The sequence below is a fragment of the Lissotriton vulgaris genome, chromosome 6, assembly GCF_964263255.1.
Source record: "Lissotriton vulgaris chromosome 6, aLisVul1.2, whole genome shotgun sequence".
Lineage (NCBI taxonomy): Eukaryota > Metazoa > Chordata > Amphibia > Caudata > Salamandridae > Lissotriton > Lissotriton vulgaris.
The window spans coordinates 200,948,848-200,975,526 of record NC_141694.1 but is presented as its reverse complement, the minus strand read 5'-3'; the positions used below and the strand labels follow the sequence as shown (position 1 = coordinate 200,975,526).

At 46.3% G+C, this 26,679-nt stretch overlaps 1 pseudogene across 1 annotated transcript in view; it reads right to left on the bottom strand.

Annotated features, from left to right (window-relative positions):
* The window catches only part of LOC147707019 (meprin A subunit alpha-like), a 119,842-nt pseudogene that overhangs the window by 61,505 nt on the left and 31,658 nt on the right, over positions 1-26,679 (bottom strand). Inside the window, exons 4-7 of the transcript XR_015296605.1 lie at positions 25,570-25,610; positions 10,079-10,154; positions 5,480-5,597; positions 3,856-4,031 (exon numbers count right to left, since the gene is read on the bottom strand). The product of XR_015296605.1 is annotated as a meprin A subunit alpha-like (transcript). The remainder of the gene's footprint in view (positions 1-3,855; positions 4,032-5,479; positions 5,598-10,078; positions 10,155-25,569; positions 25,611-26,679) is intronic.

Sequence of the window (26,679 nt, the reverse complement as noted above, 5' to 3'; positions counted from 1 at the left end):
GTTTAGAGCGTGAATCAAACATTGCTTCATTTTTAGTCTCCTCTACCACTATGAAATCCTTAGAATTGCTTACTGGCTCACTCTGAACATGTAACACAATTTTGTCACAGACACAGGTGGTGTCATCCCTGTTATGTTTCCTGTATTTAGCATTACTTCTACAACATTGTCTGAAGTGTAGCTTTTAGTGTGGGACACTCCCTGTCATTCGCTAAATGTCCTTGCTTGCCACATCTGTAACAACTTCCTTTGAAATTCCAACTGCCCTTGTTCTCCTTTTGTTCCTTCTTTTGTCCTTTGACTGCAAGCACGTTTTCACTCTGAACCAAGACTTCACTCACTTTGGCTTTACCCTCGCAATCCTGTTTTCTTTCACTCACACATTTCATTGCGTGCTCTACTTGTTTTGCTACGATGAGTACCTCTCCAAGGGGAGGGTCATCTTTTCACCACAACTCCTCACGTATTCATTCTATCTTACATGTCAAAAGAAACTGATCAGGTATCCTCTCCTCACAAGCACCCCCGAACTTGCAGCTAGCTGCCAACTTGCCTAACTCGGATACAAATTTCTCTACTGTTTCACCGTCTTTCTGTCCTCTTTTCCCAAAATGGTATAGTTCCATAATTGTGCTAATTTTCGGTAAGAAATGGATGTCCAATTTTCTCAGAGTAATTTTATACTCATTAGAACACCTTGATTCATTAGCATTAAAATCTGGAAGATGTTCTAATATCTCTTGCCCTTCAGCCCCCAGATAGTGCAACAGTAATGCCACTTTCCTTTCAAGCCCCAAGTTCGGACCACATAATACAGCATAGTTTTGGAAAACCTTTTTCCACTTTTACCATTTTAAAACTGGCTCCCATGGAGTGGTTAGAAAGAATGGCGGTGGTGTGACATTCTGCATGATGGGTAAGAGTTACTGGAATTGATTCCTATCACAACAAGTGATGAAATGTTATTTCACCCTAGTAAAACAGTCTAACCTGTAAAGTACCTTGTACCACAAAACTTCAACAATACTCTTTTGTTTGATCAAAAGTGTCGAGATTGCAGAGAAAGAGAGACTATAACATAAGGATCTATCTTATCTCTGGTAGCAAATAAGTGAGGAGCTACTAATACAAAAAATATAATAGCTGACTAGCACTGGGTGGCGCTGTGCACCTAATGAACAAATCCTGAAAAACTCAGAACTCCTCCCTCAATCTCCTCATAGAGTTGGGCAGTCGCCTTTTCTTTAAAAAAGAGGAAAAACAAATTAATAGTACTAGCAAAAACCCTATAGGTCTGCCGCTGTGGAGCAGCAGAGCCCCCCTCCAAGGGTTGTCTTCACACAAAAATCGTTGCAAGTGGGCAAAGACAACAGCAATTTCTCCCTTCCTCACTGAGCTGATGGAACATGTGAGGTAACTTGGCGAAGACAGCTGGTGCAAAAGGACTGTGCCAGTCAGTGTGACAGGCGACTGTTCAAACTCGATTCAGGCAGCACAATCACTTTGCTTCTGGTGTTAAAAAAATAGTTTTTAGTGGTTTTTTTTGGGGGGGGGGGGCTGTGCCAGTCAACGCCACCGGCTTGATATAGTGCGTCTGGGACAGATTTCGAGGAAGGCTGTTGTTTCGGTCAGGGAGTGCGCCACACACCTGACAGGAAAAAAAAAGTCTGTCACTATGCGTCCAAACTGAATTTCGCAACTCTAACGACGAAGGCTGTGCCAGTCAGCGTGACTGGCTTGGATTGTGTTCCTTGCTGCCAACTGCCAGAGAGTAGAGTTCAACAAAAGGTGATAGCAATGGATTGCACCACGCAGATTCAGTTATACACTGCGTCTGCCTGTGCCCTGTTCCGAACTGCTTTGTTCCGAGTGCAGCTCGCGACACCACTTTACTACAAAACACGATGAGCAATGAGAAGTTAACCTTGCCGCTTCTTTCTATTTCCACACCTGATGTTCCTCATACAGCATACCGAGGCAGTGCAAAGCAACAAGAAGAGCGAAATTGTAGTGCACTTTCTTTTATGAACTTTTGCCTTGAGCAATTTCTTTTTGTAAAGGTTTTTATTAACTTATTCAATAAAATTACATACTCATTCAGCAGACTCTGTCACAGTCCGCGCAGGGAGCTCAGCATAGAACGTTCATCTCTGTGACATTCTACAGCATGTCACCTAGGGGCAAACCAATACAACAGCAGGGGAGGGGGTGAGTGGCATTAACAAGATTACCCTACAGCAGAGGATTCCACAGATACCTTTTTAGAAACCCAGAGGGAGAGAACTGTAGAGTCAGGCTCGCTCACCACCCTAGCACAGGTTCTACTCATACAGTGCGTACGCCCCAAATGTGTTTTCTGTGGTTTCTCTGAGATGGATTTCCAATGTCACTGACTGTAGGAACTACTCCTTAGTAGAGACACTGAATTTGCAGTAAACCCTTCAGAAAGCTAAGGCAGAAGATGAAATGGAAGCTACAGTTTGCTCACTGAAAACAAGAGCAAAGGGGTTGGGAGGGACAGGAGGAATGGGCCTGACAGGAAAAGAAAAGAGGTAAGAAAGGGAAAGGTAAAGGGAAAAAGAAATACAAAGACAGGCAAAAGGGAAGAGAACTGGAGACAGGAAGAGAAGGGATAGTCTTATAGAAGGAATGGTTTTGGAATGATTTGTGATCTTTGAGTTTGCTTGCAGAGCACAGGCTTTGAATGATGCGTCTAAAGCAGCTACTTAAGTTGCTTAACGTTGGAAGTTACTCGGTCCCTGGCCTGTGGCTGATCAAAGACAAATTGATTTTACAAGACTTCTAACTGTTTCATATTCTCTGATAAGATCCATGGTCGTGAACCACCATCGGCTCTGAAAACCTTCACAGATGCCAGAGCACATCAATTTTCTTAAACGGTTTTGGACAAGCTACGTTTTTTTTTTTGCTTACATATTTGTGCTGTTTTCAAGTAAACAACATTGTGCAGTAATGCCTCAATGTAACATAAATATACGTCGATAACTGAATTCATAAGCCAGCAGGGACTGGCTCCCAGGCGTTTTTTGCCGGGTGGTAGGGTGGGGTACAGTTTCATAGCTGAGGGGCTGATTTTGTTACTGGGAAGCTGCCAGTGCTTCTAAATGAACAAAGCAAAACAAATAGCTTTAAATCATACATTTTGAAACATTTGTTTGGCATTGCTTATTAAGGAAAGCCTGGTAGCCAGTCCGGCCCAGTAAGCCAGCCAATTTGTCCAACTATGTTTTTGAGTTTTTGGTGTATAGTTTTATCAGCTATTATTCATAATTCCACAGTGTATTGAAATTCTTACTGAAACTCTTTCACCTATTCAGTAACACAGCAATAGGATAATGCTACAATAAAAGTCACTCACCACGGCTCATTAACTCATTCTTTCCTCCACCATGGCAGGTAGGCCTGGGCCAAAAGTGTTTTTCAAAAATGGCAAAGCAGTGAAATCGCCCTTTATTCTAAATTAAGGAGCAAATTTGGGCACAAAAATCCCCAAATTCGCTAAGTTTGCCAAATAAAGAAATGGACGTATTCCAACCATTCTGGGTAATAATTCACGTAGTTCTCCTTTGCTAGCAAATTGTGGTCCAGTTACATCTGTGTACCACACAAACGTCGCAAACTGCCCACAGGGGTTTGATGGCTGCTTGCCTTCAACATTTTTCCATCTCTGGTAGGGGAAGCCAATCATTAAAATGACATGGATTATTACATTGACCTGACCAATATGGAAGGGAAACAACATTTCTGAGCCTCACCAGAGGCAGGTTTCCATGACTAAACATTTCTGATGACTTGATCAAAAGCATGGGTATGCAAGGGTAATGCACTACTTACCACCAATGATTTCATCCTACCAAATCTTGATATAGTCATCACGGTCGGTCCTTGAGTGTTCATGGCGGAATCCAAGCGCATGCAGGAGTTCATGTTCAACAGTGGCCTTATAGTCACATCCTTCACCGATAGATAGGCTTTGTCCTCTTTGTAAGTCACCAATGTAAGACCAACATCTGTGGATATAAAGAATGAACATTCACATGTGTTTGTTCAATAAATTATGTGAATGTGAAGTGCAAGCACCTGATTTAGGCATTAAAAGGTGACATCTTCAGGGGCTGATGGACAAAGCCAAATTCTGTGCACAGGTGTCAACTACACATAAAAAAAGTTGAATTTATGCTTGGAATGTATACATTCTAATTTACTGAAGCAGTAGTGTTAACCATAAAGTTCACTTTTAACAGGGAGAACTCCACCAGTGGATTTTCCACTATTTCAAGTTTAGAACAAGATCCCTAAAATGTTTTCAAGCGGAGCCAATTGGATACTTTGGAAAGGTTGGATGGACCAACTAAGCATGCATTTTTGGGAATTTTGCATTAAAAGTGGTGAAATAGCCACATGTCCTTTTTGGCAACTGTTTTCACAGGATGAAGTGGAAGGGACACGTTGGTGAAAATAACGGGGATAAAAATATGGGCAACAGCATATTTCCCTTATCCTACACTAGAGAATTGTCTGACTGGTGACAAAGCGCAATGTTTAGGTCTAGTAGAAAACATATATCTCTCAAATGATATGTTATTGATTTATTTGCAAAACTAGATGATCCTTTAATATTCTGGATTTTCTTTAGACACCTAGGGCCTCATTTATGAGGTTTTGGCACAGGGCAGCGCAGCAAGAAATCTTGCATCAAAGGGCAGGAATGCGCTGCATCTATGAGATATGGCGCATTCCTGTCCTTTTCCCCTCTGATGGCGCACAATGGGCTGCCATGTTCCCAATGCAGGCACCCGAGCGCCATGGTACAAGGTTGCCTTTACTGAGGGGCTGATTGATTTTGTGTAGGAAGGGACACCTTTCTGCACAAAATCAATCAATTGAGGCAATTCCCTCTTTCTATATGTGCTGAAAAATTCAGCACTCATAAAAAGAGGAAATAACAAGGAGAAATGAAAACAATTGTCCTCGTTGAACTTCCCTAACGACATGCCAATGCCTGACGCATTCCCAGGTTTACGTTTCTTCGTAAATCTGGGAATGCTTCAGATTCCATGGGTGTTGCGTGGGAACACCCACAGCAACACCCAGGACACGCCCCTTTCATGCAGTGTTCTGCCTAAAAGGTGCACATATTTACAAGGCCACGTAAAGTGGCTTTGCGTGGCCTTGTAAATATGCTGCAGCAAATTGCGCCCACGGAGCATCAAAAAAGTGACACTGCGGAGGTGCAAAAGTACGCCAGGTGCCTCTTAATTAAGGAAGCCTAGTTAGTAAATCCTCTTATTCTTTGTACAGCTGCGGATTTTCATGAATTAAAAGAGTTGTAAATGTATTAAAAAGTAGGTACAGACCGACCAATGGAAGATGCACCCTTTTTGTTTCTGGGAACTGGGCTGTCAGTCACTAATATGCAGTCGCTATATGCCCTATTACCTAAATCACCAGGACTTACCCATCGAGCTTCTCAAACTTGATGTATGTCTTCTCCCCTTCATATGGTTTAAAGTCCACGCAAGACTTTAGACGAAACATTTCAAGTGCCTGAAGGATGACACCTTTAGCGTTCAGGTCTGAAAAATACACACATATATCTATTTAGGTAAAAGTGTTGCTGTGCCTTACAATGCGTGATCTAAGCATCTCAGTGAAAAAGGTTGACACATATTGGTTCAAACACCAATCATTAAGTAGCCGTTGTCAATTCAATCTATGTCACGCCCTGACACAATGAGTGATCTTCAACACATCTCTATGTTTTTTCCTACTCAATTCCCATTTGAACCATTGTTCAAAACAGATTCTGGACCTTACTGTTACTGCTGCTTATCATAAATATACAGAAGGACTTCGGGGTTTTTCCTCAGATTGGCACTATCTTTATTAATTACATAATTGCTGGCATAACATATCAAATCAACGCTTTCAGGCACTTCACATCATCACATGAACAATACAGAAGCATTTAGCATACATACTTTAAAGATGACTTAAGTCGAATTCCACTCATGTTTTAAAAGCCATTTAGGGCCTGATTACAACTTTGAAAGAGTACCCTTTCCACCAAACTGAAGTACGCCCGCTTTATTTAGAGTCGGGCGGAATTTAAATATGTCAGTGAGAGATACTACTCCGTCTGACGTACTCCTTCGATCATGGATTGACATCATAAGGGCTTTCGAAGGTTTGGCTAATCATCCACCCGCACTATTTAGAGTGTGTGGAAAAATGGGCAGTATTTAATTTCACACCATCATCTAAATTGTGATAAGTGAAAGTAGAAATGTTTTAATGGCACTCAAGCCATGGTGGAAAACTCCTATGGTAAGGGGGTCATTGTTATTTTTTTTTATTTAGAAAAAAAACCTCCACTATGGGATTTTCTTTTTAAAAATAAAAAAATATATTGAATGTGTGCTGTCTGACATTGCGATGTTGACAGAGCCTCATGGCACATTTTCAATAAATTGACAGGAACTGCCAGTTTGTGGAGCTCCAGCAAAAAGCTCCACGTGCTGGAGCTTTGTAGGGGTACCGACAGGGGGCACAACCAGGGGGGCACATGTTGTGCCCCACTGAATGTATCCCCAAGGTGAAAGGGCTATGTCGGCCCCTCTTTGTTCATCACCAGCCTTTTCATGGCGAGCTCCACCATATAAAGGCTGGCGGTCCAGAAACTCATAGTTTGCTGAGCGGAACTGCGCCAGTCCCCACTCAGCAAATTGCATTGTGGCCCTGCAGCACCACGGCCAGGGAACGGTGGTCCCCTGGCACAGCTCACGGTCCACAGCCGACATGACTTTGTTAGTCGTGATACTCCGGATGGTGGACCACCACAGCTGCGCCACCACGAGTCAAGTGGTCAACAAACTCATAATCAGACCCTCAGTTTCCCAAGTGTCCTCCCGCCAAGATTGGGGTCAGTCCAAGGGGGTTGGCATCCTCCACTAACTGGAGAAGCCTGGGTCGCATTTCAAAGTTGGCATTGCCTTTGAAGCTTCCCACCTTGAAATGCCATCCCAGCCCAGAGGAAGTGTGAAGCACCTCAGCCCAGAGCAGGTAATGTTCCCGGCTTCTGAGAGAGCAGGCTCCCCCCCCATGAGGTCAACAACATCACTTGTGGTGGCAGGCTGGCTGAGACTAATCAGAGACCACACTAGTAGTTGGAAGATTTTCATGGTGCACCTCTAAGGTGTGCTCTGTGTGCATTTATCAATACAACCAGCACTGCCATTAGTGTTGGCTTATTCAGACAAGATGTTTGGTACCAAACAACCATGGGTACAGTAGAGCCATAATGCTGCTGGGGAACTCGGGTGTCCAGTCCACCTGCTCTCCATTGCTTCCCTGCACACTTATATTATTCAAGAATGGACTTAGATATTGCAGGATCATATCTGCGCAGCCAGATATGAGCACACATGGAATATAGTGCACCCTGCCTTAGGGCTGGAAGGCCTGTCTTAGGGGTGACTTACCTATATCTCATGCAGTAAGTGAGGGCATGGCACACTGGGATGTGTGTGTGAATCAAAAAGAACTAGCTACAACATAGATGCTCCTAGTGTATGTACTGGGATGTGTGCCATGTCAACTTTTTACTTTTGTCTGCACCAAGACACCCAGCCTGCAATGGCAGTTTACGTGGTCTTAGTGAGGGGTCCTTAGGATGGTACAATTTGTGCTGCAGCCCTAAAGGATCAATCCTAATGCCATAGATACCAGCTGTTCCACTTTCCAGGAAACTACAGAGGTGCTGAAGTTGTGCTAATCATGGTACAGTTTTTGGAAGGAGCTCTGGCACTGGACACCTATTAGCAGGATCCCAGGGCACTTTCAGCCAAAATCACATCATGTTCCAGGCAAAAAGTGGGGGCTAGCCATGTCAAAAGAGGCACTTTCCTACACTTTGTGCATACTATATTGTGAATATGAGAGTGGGCTGATGCCCGTCGGGTGTGGTGGTATATAGGTATTATTATCATTTTAAGTGAAAAGTACATCCTTTCATAACAATGTGAAGCAGTTTTTCTGGGCTTGGAGCAGTCAGTAATATGATAGTACCTGCAGTGGAGTTGTTGCTTTCCACCGTCCACCAGTGCCTACTTAGTTATAAAATAAGCACCAGTGCCCAAAATATTTCTTAGGAGGCTCCCATCAACTTGTACTCCCCTTGTTAACCGCTAGTACCACCCACATCCACCATTGTAACCACCTAAATGGACACAGCTTTAGTGCTCTCACTACCTCTCCAACTGGATCTTTTTTTGGGGTGGAGGCTCAAAGGGGTGTATGAAGAGTTACTTTGATTTTAGGCTTAGAGTCTTGAATATTGTGCTGCTAATTCCTCCTTCAGATTAAGTATTTACGTTGCTGACGTACATGAACCAAAGGGTTGGAAACACGAGTAAAGTCAGCAAAATCTAGCAGGGTAGATCAGTGTCAAATTGTGATCTTTGAAACTGTTGGAGTGGAATGCCTGGCCTGTACTGCAGTGAGTGTTCAAAGCGACCAAGACAGCCTTCCTCACAGATAGAGGGGATCAGAGATTTCTCTCTCCAAAATAATTTAAAAAATGAGTCAAAGCATGTATTTTTAGAGTTGTCACATCAATTTGTTACAGAAAACCTATTCACTCTGAAGGGTACTCAGATTTTCTTCCCCCTTCCGTTAAAAATAATGGTCCATTAGTGAAGTTAATTATTGCCTGTAATGATCTCTAAAGAGGGTGACTGGATCTTTATCTTTTGTTAAATGAACGCAAGTTTTGAGCGCTACACCTTAAATTACTGTCTATCTGCACATTCCTTACTGTTTTCATTGTGTTTGGACTCAGGTGAACACATAAGACCTTTCTTCGATGTCGGGTGGACACGTTGCAGATACGAGTCCGACCAACCTCTGGTCGGTGGTCCGACTGCTTAATTTTGATGCGACCACACAAGGGGGCTGATTACGATGGAAGATTTTCCGCATCCTCCGGGCCGGCGGAAGCCACCGCCGGCCCGGAGGATGCAGAAACTCCTCTGCGGACCCACCAAAGACCCACCGCCACATTAGGATGGCTGGTGGGTCCTGGTTTCTGTCCTTCGCTGTTCCGCCGCGGTTGTCTTCCAACCACGGCGGGAAAGGCCTAATATGGTAGCGGTGTCACTCAGACACTGCCAGACATATTAGGATGGCTGAGAAAACATGCTTTTCCGCGGCGGTTTCTCCGCCGAGGAAAAGCATGCAGATCTTCACCTCAGGGCCCGCAGCGGGCCCCCTGGGTGAAGGGGGGTGGGGGGTGCACATGGGGGGTACCTATGGTACCCCCCCTGCATTTGCGTGCACAAAGCAGCAGGCACCGCGCGGTGCCTGCCGCATTGTGCATGCAAATGCAATGCATGCATTTTTAACCTTGCGGCGGGTGCAGCTTGTAGCTGCACCGGCCGCAATTCTTAAAGATAGAGGATGTGACCGCCAGGGTGGCGGTCACATCCTAATTGCACAGGAGGGAACTCCGCAGCCCATGCGGATGTTCCCTCCTCCTCAGTGGTCGCGGACGGACTTGCGTCCGTCCGCGATCCTAATGGGCCCCAAGGTGCGGTCTGAATCTCCCATACAGAAAAGGGAGTTTGTTATCATCCCTGCACCGCGTGGCAGGCACCCGAAGGTGTCTGCCACGTGGTGCAGGGATGAACAGGGGAGCACCATAGGTGCCCCCTCGGCCCCCAATTCGAGGCTTCTGGCGGAAGGGCGTCCTACTAAGGGCCCCCAAAGTCGCTTTCTGACAGGGTTTCCATGTCGGAAAGCTCAGCATGGAAACCCTGCAGGAAAGCGACATTGTAATTCATAAGCATAAAACGCCGTCCATAGGGATACTTGCAGGTTCCTGCTGGCAGACGGGTTCCTTGAGACTATTGGAAGCCAGCCGGAATGTCAGGCCAGTTTCAAAATCATCATGAGGCTGAGAAGGAGGCTTTCTGAGCCTCATCGTAATGATGCCCATAATAGTAGTGAGAAGAGGGTGAATATGACATTTGTGATAGAACTATTAATATCCAATATTTACCCAAATTATCAGCCAGGATATAGGGAATAGGAAACTTCCAACGCTTTGTATGATCTATCACAGCATTTTTCTCTATCTGCCCAGAAAGAAAACAAATACAAAGAGTGATTAATGAATTATTGGATTATACAGTTGTTCAAAGGATTGTGTTTCACCCCAAAATGTTGAAATGGAATATACTAAAACAAATGGAATTTTTGTAATTGCTATTTCTATGTTGAGGCATATTTAAAAGTCATACACAAAAAGGTTTATGGTACAACACACCAGATAGAACATAACACAAAATGATTATCAGGGACAATGTTTTGTTATGTTAATTTTGTCATGTTAATTTTGTCTTTTATAGCGCACGGCTACTCCAGAGAGTGTCCCGGCGGTTTATTGAAAACCTGTAGCAGAATAACATAACCTGTAGCAGACAAACACAACACAGTAAAATAAGACGAATCAGCAGAAACAAAAAAGCGGAAAAGCAACCTAAAGGGCGAAAAGCCACGTTTTAAGGCCCTTCCTAAAAGTTAACAGATTGGCGGTGCTACGCAATGCCAAAGGCAGAGTATTCCAAAGCTGTGGCGCTAACAGCCTAAAAGAGCTGTTAGCGCCACAGCTTTGGAATACTCTGCCTTTGGCATTGCGTAGCACCGCCAATCTGTTAACTTTTGATCTATGTTATATTTTCATAAGGTAGCTGACCATTTGGTATGGACTTAGAAATGTTGAAAGTTAAGTATCTTTTCTCATGGAGTTTTGAATCGAGTACACATCTCCACCGTTGGTGACAAACACTGTGTGAAGGGGTTTTACATTGTGAAAACTCTAGTAAATACAATAGGGGTTTCACACTGTGAGGAAGGATGGGTTGTGCATTGTGAACTATGTGACAAATACAATAGGAAAGATGTGACAGACACCATAGGACGGGACCTTCATTAACTAACACTGAGATACCTTCATACACAGATTTTTATAAGTTTTCAGGGTAAGCATTTGTAAAGCTATGTTCAGTATATAGTAGCATGTGTACTAAAGTACTTAAAAAAAAAGCAAAAGTAAAAGCATTGGCTGGACATTGATTTATAATGCATTTAAGTGTTGCTGTGTGCGGGGGCGTGGCCTGGTGCTCGGCAAGATGCCTGCAAGGTAGTGTTGCTCTGCCGGCCGCCGAAAATAATCCTACATTTATCCTGTCTTCACTGTGCCATCGTCCCTCACCACTAGTTGAATATTGCTGTGGGCACTGTGACCGCCAGCTGGGTGAGCTTTGAGACGCGGTTGTAGTGTCCTGGCCTAGGGCCTAAAAAGCAGGGCTACAGGACACACGTGTTACACTTGGTGGCTAGTAACTAACTGACCACGCCCAGGACCCTGGGCTCTTTATTAACAGGGGAACGTGTCCACGCTTACGTATGGGCTCTACCAAAGCCCCTTCACGCCTGAGGGGCGAAACATGCAGGAACAGTGGGAGGGGGCGTGTGCTGCAGTGGTACACCCCACTGGCAGCAACACTACATTCCTCCTTTACCTAGGGATAAAAATGAAACTGAAGACAAACACACAGATACTCAATAGTCTATCAGGTCAGCAAACATGCTGTGAGAGTTGGTTGCGGAAAGCAAACAAAGTTCACCAACTGTGTCTGGTTCAGTCTCTGCTCAACTGGTGAATCTTATAACATTTCGAATATCAAAAACAGAACAGTCTTACTTTAATCTCGGCGGGGTCAGCCATCACGATCAGCTCAACGCCAGCACTGTGCCACAAAGTCACGATACCTCTGGGAAGGCTTTGGACACGGACGCAGGCTGTATCTTGCTTGGCTTCGGCCTTCCCCCGTAGCTGTGGGTGGCTCTTCTGTGTCCCTGGTATCGTTGACGTTGGACTCTTCCTCTGGTCTCTCCGTGGTGTGGACGCTCGGGTGGTGTCTTCGGCTCGGTCCGTTGCAGCGTCTGTTCCCTCCGGTCCTGATGGTCGGCGCTGGGGGGTCGGGTGCCACTCGTCCTGGTCAGGGTCTGTACTTCCCTCTGGTACTTGCTTGAAGAACGAGGTGTTTCTTGTGACAGATTCCCCATTCCTGACAGCTGTGACCATGGTTCCGTTGATCTCTGTCACAGTCCATGGGTCTAATTCGAAGAGCAGACGGAACTTTCCTCCGGGGTGGCGGTCTTTCACCAGAACAGTGTCCCCGACTTGTATGGGGCTGTCCGCTGCTCTTCTCCGTCGGGATGCTTCCTGGTTGGTTCTGGCGTGTTGCTCCATGGACCGGTTTCTTGGGTTTGGGGCGAGCTCCCACGCTGGGTGGTGCGGGATGGTGTCCGCCATGACTCGATTGAATGAGAGTCGGCTTGGGGAGACTCCTGTAGTGCAATGCGGGGTCAGGCGGTATTCTCGGAGGAATTGGTAAATGGCCAGCTCCAGGCACTGGCCGTCAGCAACTGCAATTTGTATCGTTTTGTTCAATGTTCTCATTAGTCTCTCGACCTCTCCATTGGCCTGAGGCCACCTTGGCGTGATCCGTCTGTGTTTAACGCTCTGGCTCTGGAGATATTCCGTGAAGTCGTTGCCGTTGAATGGGGGTCCGTTGTCAGTGCGGACTTCCTTCATGAGCCCGTGGGTGGCAATTATCTTTTCGAATTTTGGTATTACTTCCGAGGCTGCCGTTGACGATACAATTTCTACTTCCGGGTAGCGAGAGAAATCGTCCACCACGACGAGCATGTACTTGCCCCCGGGGAGGCTGCCGAAGTCTGCACCCACTCGCACCCACGGGGATGTGGGGCCTTCTTCGGTTACCACGGGCGCCAGAGGGTTTGGAAGGCTTGTCGCAAGACACACTGGACACCTATGGATCACCTTCAACTGCTCTGTCGAGCCCGGGGAACCACACCTTGCTCCGGAGTCTGTTTTGGGATTTGACGATTGGTGTGATCCGTGTGCCAGCAAGGCGGCTTGTTGGGTCAGGCTGCTGGGTAGCACCAGGCGGGGGCCTCTCAGGAGGCATCCTTCAGCGGAGACTGACAGTTTGTGTCGGATCTGGTACAGGGCCTTCAGGATGGCTTGCGAAAGGATGCAGGGCTCTGGAGCGCCTTCCAGTCCCCGCATTCTACGGCATGGATCGCGATCTGGAGACAGTCATCGTCCTTAGTGGCTCTTGAAACCTCTTCTAGGGACATGGGACGTGGCCTTGACCTTTCGACGATTAGCCGGACGTACTCTTCTGTGGCCGCTGCTTCGGCGGCTTCCGCGTCGGTAACAGGTCGGGCGTGCCTCGACAGGTAGTCTGCAGGATTACGTGTGCCGGGCCGATATTCCACAGTGAACTGGAACTCTTGCAGCTGCAGCACCCACTTTTCAATCCTCAGGCGTGGGCGGGAGGAAGAGCCTTGGAAGAGTGGTATGAGGGGCTTGTGGTCGGTAACTACTGAAAAAGGGTGGCCATAGAGGTAAATGTGGAAATGGCGGCACCCCCACAGAATAGCAATGGCCTTCCACTCAATTTGGGAGTAGCGTTGTTCGGTAGGCGTGAGGGTGCGGCTGGCGTACGCTACGGGGGCCCATTCTCCGCATGATTGCCGTTGTGACAGGACGGCTCCCAGACCGGTGGGACTGGCATCAACTAGCAGTTGTGACTCGTTTTGTGGGTTGAAATATGCCAGTGTTGTGTCAGCTGACAGGGCTGCTTTCGTGTTCACGAAGGATTCTTGTTGCTCCGGGCCCCACTTCCAGGTGGCATTCGACTTCGTGAGGTCGCGGAGTGGTCCAGTTAGGTCGGACAGGTCCTTTATGAAACGTCCACAGTATGTCACCATGCCCAAGAAACTGCGGACTGCTGTTATGGAGGTGGGTGCTGGCGCGTTGTGGATGTCTCTTACTTTTTCTGGGTCGGGGCCCACCGCTTGATCGGAGAACTTGTATCCGAAGACACTTATGTCTTTGCACAAAAATTCACATTTGTCTTTGTGGAGCGTCAGTCCTCTCTCTTTTAGACGGTTGAACACAGCTTGGAGGCGTCTGATGTGTTCTTCCAGAGTCGGGGCATGCACCAGGATATCGTCGCTCACGTTTAGTACTCCGTCGAGGCCTTGGAGGACGTTGTGGATGATATTTTGAAACACCTCGGCGGCGCTTGAGATGCCGAAATTGAGCCTCGTGTACCTCCACAGGCCGGCGTGTGTGGAGAAAGTCGTGATTGGGCGCGAGTCTGGGTGAAGCTGGATCTGATGGTATCCCGATCTCAGGTCCATCTTGGAGAACCACTTGGATCCTGCGAGTTCCCCGATGATGTCATCGATGGTTGGCGTCAGATGACGTTCTCTTTTGATGGCTAGGTTAGGGAGGCGCATATCCACACATATTCTTACAGCATCAGGTTGCTTCGGCTTTTTGGCCACGACAATGGGGGACACCCACGGGGTGGGTCCAGTCACCCGTTCGATGATTCCGGCTTGCTCTAACATCTTCAGTTCGGCTTCCACTTTGGGCCGGAGGTGGAACGCAATCCGCCTGTGCCGGAGGGCTACTGGGGCCACTGACCGGTCAATGTGGAGTCGGACGGGAGGGCCTCGTAGACACCCAATACCTTCGAACAATGAGGAATGTTCTGCGACCAGATGATCTAGACCTTGAGCTTGCACGGTTAGGGCAAAGTGAATGAGTCCAAGTTCACGTGCGGTCTTGCAGCCAAGGAGGAACCCTGATCCTTCTTGGGATACATAGATCTTTGTCTGCAGCTGCATGGAATTGTGAGACACGGTTGTTCGGAACACTCCGCACAGGCGCAATGGGCGCCGGGTCCCGTAGGCGAACACTTGCACTCTGGTGGGGTGAAGCGTGGGGGCTTCCTCCAGGCACTGTTACACACTGGCGGCCATGAGGTTTATCGTCGCGCCGGTGTCGATGAGGGCTCTGACTGCTTGGCCATGGACATGGACGGTGCACATTGGTTCGTTTGATAACGTGGCCGCCAGGGTGTTGAGCATGCGCACCACGTGGACCGACGCGGCGTCTTCCTCGTCGTCGTCCATGTCGCTGCTGTTCGACGTGTTCGGTAGTGGCGCTACCTGTCGCGCCCTCCTGGGCGGGCCGCTTTGCTTCTTCCGCTGCGACGATAAACAGACGCTTGCAAAGTGGTTGGCTTTCCCACACGCGCTGCAGATTTTACCTGGGGCTGGGCAGGCGCCTTTGTGTGGGGTGGCACCCCCGCACCAAATGCAGGTCCGATCGCGGGTGGACTGGGGCTGACGTGGCTGGTCTTTCCTCTGAGGCCTCATCCGGTTGTCTGGACGTTGTGACTTGACCGCGCACACCGGCTCTGTCTTGACTTTGACTGCTGGATCCGGCTCCATGTGGGCTGCCCAAGCCTTGGAGAGTTCTTTAGAGCGTCCTAATGCGAGGATGTCACGCATGGGCATGGCGTCTGTTTCTAGCACCCTCTCTCGCAGCTTCAGAGAGGTACACCCCTGTATGAATTGGGCGCGAATCTCGTCTTCCGCGTCCGGGAGCGTGCACTTGCTGGCCAGTTTCTTGAGACGCGCATAGAACACATCAACCGACTCCTCAGGGAGCTGGCGAGCTTGTCGGAGCAAGAAACGTTCGTAATCCGCGCTAGTGAAGGGCTCGAAGTATCTTGTAATGGCGTCTCGCAGGGTGGCATAGGTGTGTGGTGGGTCGCCTTCCGTGATGTCCTTGGAGATGTCGTGAATAGCCTCCCCCCCTAGGTGCTACAGCATGGCGCGACGCCGCGCCACCGCGATGTCCGCTGCGATAAAGTAGTTCTCCAACCGTTCAGCCCACTTGCGCCACCGTGTTGCTTGCGAGGGGGGCGTTCCCGTGATGGAGAAGGGCTCCAGGGGCGGTACATTGGCCATGGCGGCTGAAGCAGGACTCTGCGAGACGTCTGGGCGCTCCTAGCAGGCAGAGGAAGACTGTGTGGCCTCCACAAACACTGTGGGAAGAAGTATGCACTTGAGAGACGCACCCTGGCGCCGTTCTGCTAGAAGCGTGAGGGTTACAGGGTCCGCGGGGCCGAGGACACGCGAGATGCGTGAGAACACACGGTGCACGTCGGGGACGTGTTGCCGGGCGCTTCCTGCGCATGCGCGGGACCATCAGGGATGTCGCGCTGGGCCGGCGTCTTCGGGGGAGGCGAAAGCTGGGGCCCAGGGGTAGCTGGAGCCAACGGGGCAGGCCGCTGCAGGTACCTGGAAGTGACACGCCGGTCACGTCGTAGAGGATGGCCGCTGGACGGCTCAGGAGGCATGCGGGAGCCGAGCGGGAATGCCGGAGGGCAGCGCGGGCCGCCGCAGGCAAGCAGGCGGGTCTCTTCCGCTACTGGGCAGACCGGGTGAGTCCTTGAAGGCGCGGCCGGGGCAGGCGATCCCAGATACCGGGGCAGAGCGCCGTGAGCAGGGCCGCCCGTCCAGGAGTAACCGGGCAGCGGGGCAGCCGTTGGAGGGCCGATCGTTGTTGGGCTGCTGGGCAGTGGGGGCGCCGATGACAGGGCGCGCTGATGTAGGGCACGCGGTGGGGGCAGAGGACCACCGCCTCGTCGCCAATGTAGTGTCCTGGCCTAGGGCCTAGAAAGCAGGGCTACAGGACACACGTGTTACACTTGGTGGCTAGTAACTAACTGACCACGCCCAGGACCCTGGGCTCTTTATTAACAGGGGAACGTGTCCACGCTTACGTATGGGCTCTACCAAAGCCCCTTCACGCCTGAGGGGCGAAACATGCAGGAACAGTGGGAGGGGGCGTGTGCTGCAGTGGTACACCCCACTGGAAGCAACACTACAGCGGTGGGCGCACTGAGATGGGATCGCCGAGTTGAGTAATTACTGCGGAGCAAGCGCCTCCTGGACTTTTATTGGACTCGGACATATGACGTAAATGGTGGGGCGAGTCTAACATGTAGACATGAGTGTGGAATATTGATCTTAAGGAAGTACCTGATTGTTATTTTTATTTCTCCTCTAAATGTAAGCTATTACTGGACACAGCTCTGATGTTTCTTTTCTGTTCCTGTTTTTTCCCATTTCCTTGTGTTTGGCACTATGCCATGATATTGTATTGTTAGATGCTGTATATGCAATGTGCCATTGTAACACTGCATCATTAAAATAATATTTTTAAAAAAAGTGTTACTGTGTGCATTCCGAAGTTCTAAATTTCTAGCATACCCTACCTTCTTCAGTTGGCCTTGGACTGCTCTGCCTGACTACTCTGAGGTCAAACTTGTAAAGGAGTGTACCTGGTGCTCATTTTAGGTCTGGTAGTAAGGTGCCCATGTAATTGTAGCTCCAGACATTTCTTGGTCTTCTTTTCACAGGCATTTGATAGGGTAGCAGCAGTATTAACCCGCCAAATGAAGCAGTTCTATTGCTTTTAGCTGAAAGAGACGTAAGTGTCTGTACTCCAGAAAGGACACAGAAAGTGGTTGGATTTTTTCTTTGACATCAAAAAAATCCAGCTGTGTCTAGCTCCCTGCTAGGGCACAGAACCAAACTGTCTTGTGACAAACCACTTAAGCTCAGTGTATCACACATGTTGACAGTGCTTGAAGGGCAATGTGCTGCCGCAGTATGCTATGTATGTGCCTGAGCTGGGGAGCTGATGTGGCTTCAGGGTTTGAGCACTGGGACAGGCGGGAGCCATGAAGAGCCGCTGCAGTGGAGCTGTTCATATGAGGCTGGAGATAAAGTCCCAAAGCAGGGGGTGAGTGACACAAGGCACTAGGGAGTCCCAGGGAGTGGGCTGAGACTCTGTTAACTGGTGGAGCTGGTATTTAGAGAGGTCCCAAACATAATGGTTTGTGCCTGTGATGAGTGGATCAGTGACACATGCAGGACTTGGTTGGTGGGAAAAGGTTCTTGAAATCAAAGCAAAGGACAGCGTGGGTGAGAAACCATAAGACTATTTGAAGCAGTTGGTGATGATTTGTAACTTTTTTTCACTTTTGCAAAATAATTTTACTAATGCACATTATATTTGAAATCTGATTCACTTGTTAAGTTTGATCGTAGTTGATGATTCACATGTTGTGTGTGCTCAATTTAAGTTAGCTATAATCGATTTAGGCCTCAGAAAATAAACTTTTAAATGTGCCCTTAGATATAACACGTTATTTGTCTAATTTCAGAAGCTGAATTGCAGAAACAGAGTTAACTTAGTTTTAATCTATGTGCTAGTCTCTCTATAAAATGTTTGTACTTTTGAGTATTCCCGAAAGTGATATAATGATTCGTTTACGCTTTGGTTGGCAGTAGTCTGACCCTAAGGAACGAGCCGGGACTAAATATCTCTGAATGTCATGCAGCTGTGGGCCTGTGAGAGGGTCCGAAGACACCTTATTGATGATGTGCTGAAGTCTGATTGGTGCCCATCTCCTGGAAACTGGGGGATGTGTAACAGTTTGGTGAATCTTGTGTTTTAATTGTGCATTGCTAAGTTACCCACATTGAGATTACTCTTGTCCGCTACTGCCTACAGAAGTTCCTGTATACTCTTTCGAGAGCAGATACTGCTTTCCCTTTTTTGAGACCCTAGAGACCTCAGAGGTCTTCAAACTTTTTGATGCAGAGACCCCCCTGTCAAAAACGTTTAGATGTAACGTCCCCCTCCTGACAAACATATCTAGAACTTGGGCCTCCTTATCATTGCCAACCATCAACAACTATAAATTCCCACAACAAATCATTTATACATTGGGGAAATAAATTATACAGTGTTTAGCAAACCAAATGTCAGTGGTTGGGGGTGTGGTCAAAGGTGTGGATAAAAAGAAAGGGCCTCATTTATGAAGCATTGGCCTAGGTCAGCGTCACAAGTCTTCTTGCAGAGATGCCCCATGCCAATGTGGAAGGGCAGGAATGCACCTAATTTATGAAATATGAGCATTGTTGTTCCTTTCCCCCGAGGTTGGCACAGAAATTGCTGCCTAGCACCGACATAGGCAATATGGTTTTTGTGGAAGAAGGGGAACCTTCCTGCACAAAAACAATCCTGAGAGGGGTTTTCCTCTTTCTATGTGTGCTGCAAAATGCAGCACGTATGGGAAGAGGATAAAACTAGGAGAAATAAAAACATTTCTCCTCGTTACGCCTGCTCTGAGGGTTCGTAAGGTTTTGGTACTGCCCCATGTTTCCATGGTTTTGGACATCTGGGGCAGCGTAAAAATCCATTGGCATTGTGTGGGAACACCCACTGCAACGGCTATAGAACGCCTACTTGACAAAGAGTAAGGCAACGCAGCGACTTGCGCTGTTTTGTCTTACTCCATATCCATGAGGCCAAGCAAAGCCACACAGGGTGACTTTGCCTCACCTCATAGATATGTTTGAGATGCTTGTGCTGCCGAACCTTCAAAAAATTGACGCTCCAGCAGTGCAAGCCTCTCATAAATCAGCCCCAAGATATTTTGTTCATTTTTTAGGTCTTTCACCATGAGGTAATAACATATCAAATAATGTGTAGCTTAAATTAAAAATACATTTAAAAAGTTGTTACTCAGTGGTAAATGCACTATATAGTACATTTCAAACCTATATTATTTTATGCACTGCATAGGTCTGTGTGTAACCAGAGAGCCACAGAATAAAAGTTTGTTGGTGCAGTGTAAAATAGTGACTTGTGTATTTTTGGTGTTATAATGTCATAGCCTATGACATAAAGCACTGTGAATGCGTAAGTCATTAATATATATGTGCATTACACACATTATAAGACAGACTGCTACAAAATGTGTAAAGAGTTTTAGGATAAAATGGAGCTTCCAAAATTCAGATTTGTACAATATCAGACCATAAGTAAGGCATTTTTTTTTGTTGCATAGTTGTCCTTTCAATACCTCCGAAGGGGTACTTAGCACTGTGTAAATACAGTTATCATTATACGCACACACTTCACAGCCCAGTTTCTAACAACCACACAAAAACACATCTTTGTCATCACAATGCTTGAAGTGATTGGAGCAATGAAACACAGATCCACTCCCAAACATCATTTACATTTGCAGATTAACTCCTAGAGTACATTAGCATTTCATTCAGGCAAGCAGGTACCCTGGCATGAAGGCTTGTTTAAAGAATTGTTTTACCTGTATGCTGGGCCTCTTCGTTTTACAGCTCATGACACTCCATTAATTTCAGCTGAAGCATTTCACTGATGCAGTTGACTTTGTCCAAAAGGAAGAGCACATTTTGTATTCCAGGCAGAAGTTAGGCCTAGAAATGCGGACGCCCTTCCCAGGACTCCGGGGCCCCCTGTGGGTCGCACCCCACAGATTGAAGACCTCTGCTCTATCCTAACTTTTCCCTCCTCATAGAATGTAACTCTCAAGCATGATTGAGCCTTCCTTTGGTCTGCCTTTAGAGGCTCTACTTGCTGAAACTTCTGCTTAAATGTCCCCCACCTCATCTGAATTTTCAGCTTAGTGCTAGGGAATTTCCCTTTAGGGGAATCGAATATCATCTCTTTTGCATATAACTATCTTTAAATAACTTGCCTTTGTATTTGCTATCCTCACTTGCTTTGGATTATATTGAACCATGCTATAACAAGGTAATTATTGACTTATGACAAATCAAAATAACTTGAATTTGTAACTTTGATAATCTGCTAATAAACCTTTATGGTTTGTAAATCTATTACACTGTTATTCTTGTGAGGAAAAATGTGCTTTACTGCCATTAAAATGTTGTTGGACTGTTGATGTTAAGCCTCAATTTGCGACAAATGTCCATCCACTTAGGGGCAGCTTGTTCTTGAATTTGCACCCAAGCTTTGTATGGTGCAAACCTCATCCCCAGTGCCAAAGAGGAAACATCCTAGGTACCAACTAGACTCGCACCCCTCTAACAGACGAGCAGTCAAACTCTACCAGAAGCACTCTCACACACCTAATAGAGTACCCATCACACACTTCTAAAAGAATTCTTATACCTATCAAATACTAGAAGTTTGGAAAATGAGCAACACTCTCACACGGGAAACATCGTTTACAACGCGGTGTTTACACTGCAGTACCTTTACAACGTTGTAACGACTTGCGTTGTAATGGCAGCGTTGTAAAGTACTGCGATCTAAAAGATCGCGTTGTACCGACGTACATCCCTCCCACACGCATGAGAATGTCAGTTAGACGTAACCAGAATCATTCCCACACACTCACAGACTAGCAGTTATATATTCTCAACAGCACTCTTACACCCCTTACAAATTAGTAGCTACAGTTTCGGTCAGAACATTCTACCGAGACGGCTCTGCTTTTTACAGCAGAGACCCTCCAAGCGGCCATGGATCAAGGAAAGCAGGCTGTCCTTATCCTACTTGACCTGTCGGCAGCCTTCGATACGGTCTCACATAACATCTTAGTGAACTGGTTGGCTGCAGCAGGGTAGGAGGGCAGGTCTTGGCCTGGCTTAGGAATTTCCTTAGCAATAGATGCCAAGTCACAGTGTTGGGTCAATATCAGTCTGAGGCTAAAGCCGTCAGCTCAGGGGTCCCTCAGGGCTCGAGCCTAAGTCCTGTACTTTTCAATCTGTACATGGTACCCCTAGTGAAACTGATCGCGTCATTCCAGATCAGTTCAATTTCATACGCTGACGACACCCAACTCATTCTGGTATTGGATAGGGAACGGCCAGGTGCCGAGGAAGATCTTAAGGAATGTCTAGCAGCAACTTTTAAATGGATGACTAACAATCGTTTAAAATGTAACGCTGGCAAAACAGAAATCCTGCCATTTGGGAGTCATAATCTGTTTTCCCCAAAAATGTGTTGGCCGGTGGATGCAGAAGCCCCTCCCAACACAATTACATCTGCCCGCAATTTGGGCATCAAATTTGATGACCAACTGTCTTTTAAACATCAGGCGATGGCAGTAGCTGGGACGTGCTTCCAGATTATAAAAGCTCTGAGGAAGTTCTTTGACTTACTTCCGTTTTCGGCTAGGAAAACAGTTGCAGTGGCCTTAATAAATTCCAGGCTGGACTATTGTAACGGCTTATATGCTGGAGCTAACTAAACCGTCCTCCACAGGTTACAAATGGTCAAAATTCAGCGGCCCGCATTATATTACATTGGCCCCGTAGGTCTACAGCTTCAGCAGCACTTAACACACTCCACTGGCTGCCAATAGGTAAAAGAATTTTGTTTAAAATTCTTATAATTACCTTTAGGGCATTCCATCAGCAAGGTCCAAAATACCTATGCAATGGCTTCAAAAGATACCACCCGACACGTTGTCCGAGGTCTGCCAGTCAGAATCTACTTACACCTCCTCTATTCAAGCTGGCAACAAAAGGTGGTAAATCCCTTTTTGTACTAGGTACCAAGGCCTGGAATAAGCTTCCGCCCCTTCTACGATCACTGTCCCAAGAAACTTCTTTCAGGAAGGCACTAAAAACCTGGATTTTCTCTTTGTCTGATGCGGCATGTAGGGCGTTGGTGTAATTTGTGGTGTAGAGTGTAAGTCATCCTTTTTCCCTCCAACTCTTCCATCTGGGTTGGGTGAGCGCCAAGATACTCCTTGGAGTGAAAGTAGCGATATAGAAGTATCTCTTACATTACATTACATGTGATAGTGTTGATAGGGCAAGTGGGTGAATGCAATAATGAGTCCATGGATTGCTGAATAGAGACATGAGTACAATAATGATTAAGTGAGTGGATGGTGAGTGACTGCAAGGACAGAAGCGTCCAGACTCATCCAGTTATAAGTCAAAACTATTGCCACTATATGTTAGCTATGACATTAAATGCATTATCTCCCAAAGACTTAACTGTAGCTTTGGCACCATATTGCAACAAAAAATCTATAGCAAATAGGTTTTGTTTCAGACTCATGGAGGCCACTCTTCTGTCGGATTTATAAAATGATGGAGCTGCAAACTGCTTTGTGGTGATCTGTTCATTCAGTCACAATGAGGGAAAAACAAGGAGGAAGCAGTGAAAACTAGAGAAAAGCAAGTCACTCAAAAAACAGAGGAAAAGGCTAGGAGTAAGCAGTGAATATGAGGGGAAAACCAAGGCTAAGGCTCTGAAAAAACAGGGGAAGAAGCAACAGAAGTCAGTGAGAAATTAGGGAAAAGCAAGGACAAACCACTCAAAAAATGGGGGGAAAGCAAGGCGAAAGCAGTGAAAATGAGGGAAGAGCAAGGAGAAGGCACTCAAAAAAAGGAGGGGAAAGCAAGGAGAAGACAGTTAAAAATGAGGGTAAAGCAAGGTAAAGGCTTTCAAAAAAGGGGTATAAAGCAGGGGATAGCAGTGAAATGAGGGAAAAGCAAGGAGAAGGCACTCAAAAAAACGGGAACAGGCAAGGAGAAAGCAGTGAAAAATGAGGGGAAAGTAAGGACAAGTTTCTCAAAAAGCAGTGGGAAAAGCAGGAGATAGCAGTGAAAAATGAGGGACAAGCAAGAAGAAGGCACTCGAAAAACAGGGGAATAGGCAAGGAGAAAGCAGTGAAAAATAAGTAAGGACAAGGGGGCATATTAGCAAGAACCGCGCTAAAATTATCGCCGTTTTAGCGGCAGTTTCCTGCCACTAATACGGCGATAATGGGCTTGCTAATATGCATTATAGAATTCCAATAGAAGCCCAGGTTAGATGTCCTGAACATCTACCCTGGGCTTCCATTGGAATTCTATAACGCATATTAGCAAGCCCATTATCGTCGTTTTAGCTGCAGTTTGCTGCTGCTAAAACGGCGATAATTTTAACAAGGTTCTTGCTAAAATATATGCCAAGGTTCTCAAAAACGGGGAAAACCAGTTGAAGGTAGTAAAAAACTAGGGAAAAGCAAGGAGAAGGCATCCAAAAAATGTGGGAAAAAGCAAAGAGAAAGCATTGAAAACTAGGGAAAAGGAAGAGAAAGCACTCAAAAAACAGGGGAGAAAGCAAGGAGAAAGCAGTGAATGTGAGGGTAAAGCAAGGAGAAGGCTCTCACAAATCGGGGATAAAGCAGGAGAAAGCAGTGAAAAATGAGGGAAAAGCAAGACGAAGGCACTCAAAAAATGGAAGAAAGCAAGGAGAAAGTAGCGAAAACTAAGGAAAAGGAGGAGAAGGCACTAAAAAAACAGGGAGAAAAGCAAGGAGAAAGCAGTGAATACGAGGGAAAAGCAAGGAGAAAGCTCTCAAAAACAGAGGACAAAGCAGTGAAAAACAAGGAAACAGCAAGAACAAGCCACTCAAAAAATAGGGTTAAACATAACAGGTGTATTTGTAAAGCACATGATTACCCGTAGGTGTCTTGGCACTGAATAACAGATGTTTATTGTTACGCAACTCAATGGTACTCATTTTATCAACCTCAGATGGATGAAAGGCTGAGTGGACCCGCAGGAATTTGAGCCTGTGACCATGAGATCGAACACAGGCCCTGCAATTGACGCATTAGTCACCTGAGCCACCACACCCTGCCTACAAGCAGGGAGAAAGCAGTGAAAATGAGGGGAAAGCAAGGAGAAGGCCCTCAAATAAACAAGGAGAAGTGATGCAGCAGCACTGGGAGAGCCGGGCCTGGGGTCTGCACAATGGGGTCACACTTCGCCTCCATTATGTAGGTCCTAGGAGGAGGATGGGGCATTGGGATGCGGTGGGCAGGGCTAGGTGGGAAAAAGCAAGCAGGAGGGACAGTGGGGGAAACACAAGGAGAAAGCAGTGAAACCTAGGGAAAAGCAAAGAGCAGGCACTCAAAAAACAAGGACAAAAACATAGAGAAAGCAGTAAAATGAAGGAAAGGCAAAGAGAAGGCTCTCAAAAAACAGGGGAAAAAGCAGGGCGGAAGCAGTAAAGATGTGGGAAAAGCAAGGAGACGGCACTCAAAAGTCATGGGGAGAAGGAAGGGGATAGCAGTGAAAAAGAGTGGAAAGCAAGGAGAAAGGCACTTAAAAAACAGGGGGAAAAGAAAGGAGAAAGAAGTGAAAAACTAGGGAAAAGCAAGGAGAAGGCACTCAAAAAAACGGTGGTGAAGCAAAGAGAAAGCAGGGAAAATGTGGTAAAAGGAAGAGAAGACACTTAAAAACAGGGAAAGTAATGGTAATTAAAGCAGTGAATACGAGCGAAACAAGGAGTAGGCTCTCCAAAAATAGGGTACAAAGCGGGATAAAGCAGTGAAAACCAAAGGAAAAGCAAGGAAAATGTACTGAGAAAACAGGGAAAAAAGCTGTGAAAACGAAGGAAAAGCAAGGAGAAGCACTCCAAAAAATGGGGGGAAAAGCAAGGAGAGGTCAGGAGTAATGACGATGCAGCAGCACAGCGAAAGCTGGGCCATGGGCATGTAAACCCTGCTTCTCATACAAGACCTCATCATCTCTTGAAGATCATGGTTGCAGCACAACTTTCTACACTCCTTGGCAACAGCTGGGGAAATACCCTATGTACAACATTTCTGTAATTCTTTCAGTCTGTACCAGGAATGGTTCCATTATAGTTATGAGGTGAACAACATTTTGGAATGCACTAGTATATCAAAAACTCCATTCATAGGTAGAGCTTACCGGCAAAACGATGTCACCTTCAAATAGCTTCTTTCCGAATTCTGGAATGAGATTAATGTCAATTTACAATGTGATAGGAATCGATCTCTGAATAATGTATGCTCTTAAGTGTAGCAAAGAAGCAATCTATACTTGTTTTAACAATGGACCCTAGAGAACCTAGGGTCTCATGTGTAAAGACCTTTTGCTGTCACAAAACCTACGCTTCCCAAAATCACAGGGTCTGACAGCCCAAAAGGGCTTTTATCATGTATTAAAGCCCTTGGCAAATCTGACGTCTTTCCAACTCATAAAAGGGTTTTTGCGATACTTTCCAAATCATAAATAGGGAGAGGCAGGAAATGGGCGTCACTCTCTGATTTGTGATCTGAATGTTATGCATCAATGTATGACCGCAATTGAGGTTGCAAACATTGATCTGCTACCGACCCCAAAGATGGGACAGTAACTGATTCACAAAGGAGAGTCCAGGGGACAGAGATTTATGTTGAGCAGCTTCAGCAAGCTCAGGCAGTGGTTCACGAGTTGTGTTGATTTGTTTGCATAAGAATACATTTTTTTAAAGCGGCACCTTGCCCTTTAATGGACATGTCCAGGTTTAAAAAAAAGTTTCTTGTTTGTGAAAGAAAATGCAAGGACGGTGATCGTCTGTACGTTGCAGGCCACCAATTCTGTATTTATGGCCAATCATAGGACCCAATTAATATTCAATAGGATGGTTATTTTGTAACCCTACGCAAATGGACAATTTACAATGTAACGTATTAGTACCATGGTCGCATCCCAAATTTCATTCGCATTTTCATCCACATTTGCAAACCAGTCGGTGTGCAATTTGCACATCCCTGATTTACAAATAGGAATGATATATGTGACTATGCAGAAAGTACAGACTATCAATTCCTGTGCTGTTGATCTGTACGAATGCTGGGACATCATTGTTAGAGCCACTATGTACAATATTCCAAACAAATGGTTGTTAGTCATTGGGCAGTCATTATAGAAAATGTTTCATTCTACACATCATAGACTTAGCTCATCGATTTGTATACTACCACTAGATTATGCAGGGTAAAACGTAATTGTTTTAAACAAATGAGACTGTCTTTT